This window comes from Canis lupus, chromosome 20, assembly GCF_011100685.1.
Source record: "Canis lupus familiaris isolate Mischka breed German Shepherd chromosome 20, alternate assembly UU_Cfam_GSD_1.0, whole genome shotgun sequence".
Taxonomy (NCBI): Eukaryota; Metazoa; Chordata; class Mammalia; order Carnivora; family Canidae; genus Canis; species Canis lupus.
In genome coordinates this window covers 51064685-51070684 of record NC_049241.1, presented here as the reverse complement: position 1 = coordinate 51070684, position 6000 = coordinate 51064685, and positions in this window count along the sequence as shown.

Here is a 6000-nt window from a genome sequence, read left to right as displayed (position 1 = left end):
CTTCCTGTCTTATGTGACTTCCTTTCCCACCCTGTTTTTGGTGGGTGCACCTCTCCTGCGCTGTCTGCCTGGGGTGGGGATAAGGCAAAAGGAAGGTTCTGTCCCCATCTCACCCCAAGCAGATAGAACTTGAACGGAGTGCATTGTGTGGCGGGGGGCAGACCCCCCCCAGGCCTGGGCCAGGTGCTGCCTCAGGGACTCCAGGTGAGGTTCAAACCAGTCTTCAGAGGCCAACAGACGTAGGTAAACCCTACTTCCCCTACACAGCGTATCTGACATAACTCTTGGGTACTTCTGGAATCTCAGAGTCATTCCTGGAAACCTCAAGGGGGCCTGATTGATAATGCCTCCACCATCTGGCTGCCAGGCCATGATAAAAGGTTCTCTGGTCAAATTCTGCCGTGCAGACATTAAACTTGATAAACTGGCACAAGAGAATTTATTTACCTCTATGAGTTCTATGAATTCCCAGTTTCCTGGCCATTTTTTTTTAAGATTTTATGTATTTATTCATGAGACACAAAGACACATAGAAGCAGAGGGAGAGGTAGGCTCCCTGTGGGGAGCCTGATGCAAGACTGGATCCCAGTATCCTGGGATCATGACCTGAGCCAAAGGCAGATGCCCAACCGACTGAGCCACCCAGGCGCCCCAAGATTTTATTATTATTTTTCTTTTTTAAGATTCCATTCATGAGAGACACACAGAGAGAGGCAGAGGGAGAAGTAGGCTCCATGCAGGGAGCCCGATGTGGGACTCGATCCCGGGTCTCCAGGATCAGGCCCTGGGCTAAAGGCGGCACTAAACCGCTAAGCCACCCGGGCTGACCACTCACAGTCATTTGATCAAGAGTGGTATGATCAGCTCTATTGGCTGAGCCAGACAAGTGCCCCCAAACCTGAACATCTTAAGGGCAGGGCTCTGTGTTGCTTTGAGCCTGTAAGTCTTGTGATTGGTATCAGGAGAGCCGAATCCTCCCAAATTTACCCACCAGACTGCCTTGGGATGGAAGCTGTTCTACTTGCATGTTCATTCAAGGTTGGGGAGTGAGTGACTTTCAGATATTTTAACCAATCCGCATATTTGAATACTGTTAATTCCGCTCAAGGGATCCTGTTTTTTCCAACCTTTATCAGCCTAATTGACAAACCCTTGATCTCACCGATGTTTCTGACATTCATTTATGCTAATGAGAATTTCCCAAGGGGATAAAGATATGGCTAACAGAATCATTTGTGATTTGAGCTTTTGGTTTAGAATCCTGGCTGCCTCTGCGGTGTGATAAATTGAGATCCACACATACACAGCACTTAAGTGGTTAAGTGCAGTGCGGTCAAAAGATATATATATTCACAGCATGTGTGTTTTGAAACAAATTGAGGGCAGCTTCCTTGGATCTAAGAAGAGGTTGGCTTGCCTACTCTACTATTCCTGTCTAGTTATCAGGGAGTACTTTAGATCCCAGCTCCAGCTGTGTGACCTTGGGCATGATCTCTGACCTTCCATTGTCTCATCTATAAAGTTAGGATAACAAAAATCCCAGTCTAGAGCAGAGCTGTCCAGTGAAACCTAAGATGATGGGAATGTTCTATCTGTGCTATCCAATGTGGTGGCGACTAGCCACAAGTGGCCGTTAAGCACTTGAAATGTGGCTAGTGCAACTGAGGAGCTGGAGTTTTCATTTTCCTTTTACCTTAAGTACCAACATGCAGCCAATGACTCCCATCTGAGACTGTACAGTTCTGGAACTCTAGAGGGCGAATGTATAGGATTTAGCAGGTACAAAGATTTGCAGGCTTCACTGTGGTTTGAAGACATTATAGTATGTAGATATCCTGACCCAGAAGAGTGGGGTCCAGCCTGCACCCAGAAAGGGGAGAAAAAAAAAAGGCTGGAAAACTAGGTAGAAGTTTCCAGGGAATCTGAACTTTGTGCAAGAAGTAAAGAAGAGACAGACGTTTTCCCGAGAGTGTTTCAAAGGGAGGCAGAGTCGGGGAAAGGGTGTCGGGCTGAGGGTCAGGAGGCGACAGCACCAATCTCAGGCTTCAGGGGAGGGCTGATGAGTCTTCTTGCTCTGGACCTCGGTTACCCTAAGTGTAAGCATGATGTCCCAAATGCCTCCTCCGTTGGGACACTGTGACAATCTGAGAATGTGAGTCAGAGGGCAGAAGTGGGCATGTGACCACCAGCTGGCTCTTTAAAATCCTCGTGGTGGGGAGTTCATCTCTCCTCAGGCGAAGGTGGCCTAGGGCAGTGAGGCACAGCACCAAGGCCTTGTAATCTGAAGAAGACAGGGAAACCTGGGGAAGGGGTGGAGTCAGATCAAATTAAAGTTGACATCAGCCACCTCCAAACAAGCTATGTGGTCTGGGACAAACGGTTCTGGCTCTTCCAGCCTTTAGAGGGTCGTGCCCTGTGCCAAACTCATTAGGTGGATTGTCTTATTGGCCCTCCAGCAGTCCTGGAGATATATACTATTATAGGAAACTGAGGCCTGGAAGTGATCTAACGCCATTGAGGGAAGGCAGAGACCTCACTTCACCTATTGTCTGTTCCACAATGATAACTACTAGATAATGACCTGATACTTTCATTATCATCGCTCCTTTTTTTTTTTTAGCCCAACATGGGGCTTGAACTCCCCACCCCGAGATCAAGCATCACATGTTCCACCAAGCCAGCCCGCTGCTCCTATTATTGCTACTTTATTCCACCTGCACAAAATCCTGAGACAGATAATATTTCTCCCTCTTTCACGGAATAAAAATATAAAGATGTACAAATTAAAACACTTGTTTTTATTTTTAAAATTTATTTAGTTTTGGGGATCCCTGGGTGGCTCAGCGGTTTAGCGCCTGCCTTCTGCCCACGGCATGATCCTGGATTCCTGGGATCAAGTCCCACATCAGGCTCCCTGTGTCTCCCTCTGCCTGTGTGTCTGCCTGTCTCTCATGAATGAATAAATAAAATCTTAAAAAATAATAAAAAATAATAAATAAATAAATAATAAAAATAAAAATTATTTAGTTTTAAGTAAGCTCTAGGTCCAAAGTGAGGTACCAACTCAAAACACCAAGATCAAGAGTCATATGATCCACTGACTGAGACAGCCAGGGGCCTGTAAGTAGATTATATATATATATATTTTTTTGCCAGTATATTATATATATTATATATTTATAATTATATATATTATATATACATATACAATATACTGGCAAATAATGAAAAAAAAATGGACCATCCTGGGGTGGGCAAAGAACTTTCATAGCTCGTTAGTGTTGGTAGAAGTTGGCACATAAAGCTTTCCAAGAATGGTCTGACAATACTTATCAAAAATGTAACTGCATGCATTTTGACCTAGCCATTGCAGTTTTTTAAATATTTACTGGGTGATCAGGGAGCCCACTTCTCCCTCTCTTCCCTGCTCAAGCTCTCTCTCTCAAATAAATAAAATCTTTAAAAAATTGTTAAAATATTCATCTGATAGAAACAGTTGGATAAAAACCTAAAGGCACAAAATGCCCATTCCAGTATTGGTTAGAAAAGTAAAGAATGGGGATCCTTGGGTGGCTCAGCGGTTTAGCGCCTGCCTTCCACCCAGGGCATGATCCTGGATTCCTGGGATCAAGTCCCACATCAAGCTGCCTGTGTGGAGCCTGCTTCTCCCTCTGCCTGTGTCTCTGCCTCTCTCTCTCTCTCTCTCTCTCTCTAATGAATAAATAAAATCTTTTTAAAAAAGAAAAGAAAAGTAAAGAACTATTAAAAATGTCCAACATGGGCACCTAGGTGGCTCAGTCCGTTGGGTGTCTGCCTTAGGCTCAGGTCATGATCCCAACGTCCTGGGATCCAGCCCGGCATCAGGCTCCCTGCTTGGTGGGGAGCCTGTCTTCTCCCTCTCCCTCTGCTGCTCCCCCAGCTGGTGCTCGTTCTCTCTCTCCGTCAAATAAATAAATAAATAAATAAATAAATAAATAAATAAATAAATAAATTCTTTTAAAAATCCTTAAAAAAATACATTTCCTCCCTTAAAAAAATGTTCAACATTAGAGGTCACTAAATTATACTTTCTCTGAACAGTGGAAGAACATGCAGCCATTAAAAACAATGAAGTAGGTCTACATTTATTGAAATGACAACATATTTACAATGAGAAGAGCAGATTTCAAAATGTTCTGCATTAAAAAAAAAAATGTTCTGCATTACATGATCCTACTAAAAGATTAAGTGCATAGAAAAGGCAGTTTGTCCATAAAAATATTAACAATGTCTCCAATGGTAGGATTCGGAGAGATCTGTGTTTTCCGTTCCGTAGACTTTGATTTCTGAACTTTAGCAGTGAGCAGGTATTAATTTTATAATCAAGGGTAAAGTTATTTTATAATCAGGGTAAAGAAATACCCGGTGTTTGTTATCTGGGAGGCACAAAGCATGGTAGATAAGCACACAGAGTCTGGGTTCAGCTTGCCTGGAATCTAGCTCCCACGCCTCCAGTTAATGACTGAGTTCCTGGGAGCAGGTTATTTACTTGTTCCGTGCCTCAGTTTCCCCCGCTGTAGAATGCAAATAATAACTGCCCAGGTTACGAGGTGCCAGACGCTGTTTGTTTTACGTAAGTTATTGCACTGGATTCTCACAACAGCCTTACGAAGTATTCTACTGTAAATGGGTCACGGGCTGGGGAGAGCGGACGCGGAGCTCCAGCCCTCAAGCGCCACCCAGAGCCGAGCTGGGGAACTGCAGCGGGTTCGGAAATGCACGCACGCGCAGACCGAGACGAAGGCGTGGCGAGGGCACGCGGGAGATTTCCTCCTGCGCTACGATTGGCTGTCGTGGCTGTCATTAGCCGAGCAGGCCGCCAATGAGGGGCGCGGCCGCTTCGCCTTGGGAGCCCCAGGGCTGAGCGAGCTGAGGCGCTCGGGCGGCTGCAGGTGCTCGAACCTCCAGGTGGGTGAGGGGACCTGGCGTCACTCTCTGAGAGTGACCTCGTGCGTCGTGGTTCCCACTTGTTAAGGGGACCCCAGCGTCAGCCTCCCTTCCTGAGAGAACTCTGGCGTCGTTTGCACCCCTTTTCCCGGAGCCATCAACCCTTTTACCCAAGAGGGACCCCTGAGATGTCCCCTCTTCCTGAGGAGGACCCCGGCGTCGTCTTTCCTTCTGGAGGTGAACCTTAGCATCGTCCCTTCCTCCTGAGAAGGACGCCAGAGCCATTCATACTTCCTTAGGTGGACTCCCAGCTTCATCAGCCCTTCCTGAGGGAACCCGGTGTCAGTCCCCTTCCCTGAGGGGCCCCAGCATCGTCTTTCCTAAGGGACCCAGGCGTCACCCTTTCGTCGAGAGGTCCCCTCTCCTGCCATTCCCCCCTCCGCAAGTGTCCCCAGTGTTCCTTGCCGACAGAGGGCCTGGGGTCACGCCCCCTTGGCTGAGGGTTTCCTGTCACTGCCGTCCCCACAGCCCCAAGGAGCATTATCCGGCTTTTCTCTGCAATTTGAGCCGTCCCACCCCGTGCTTTCCTGCCCGCAGCTTTGGAGGGGGACGGGGGAGACTCAGCTGGCCCGCAGTGTGTGGGCCTTCACAGGGAGAGAGAGAGAGAGAGAGAGAGAGACTGGCTGACACAGGCACTTACTGTGTCCCCTGAGAAGTTCTTTAAGGAACTGGGGCTGTTTCTCCCAAAATGGAAGCCGCAGGAAAGATCTAAAGCTGCCTTAAAATATCAGGGGCTTCTCATGGTTCCTGACATGGTCAGCAGGCACTTAATTGAGTCACCGGGTATGTGTAGGACCGTTGCCTGGAAGAGGAATTACTCTGGCCCATGAAGTCCCAAGAGATCTGATGGTGAGGGTTAGACGGAGGTCAAGAGGGCTTCCTGGTGTTGAACTGAAATCCTGAAAGACTGAGCACAGAGTTGGCAAAATCTGCAGCCTGGAAGAGCTGGCCAATTCCATTCAATCCCACAGCGCTTCAGCGCCCCCGCCACGGAGGTCAAGAATTGTCTCGTCC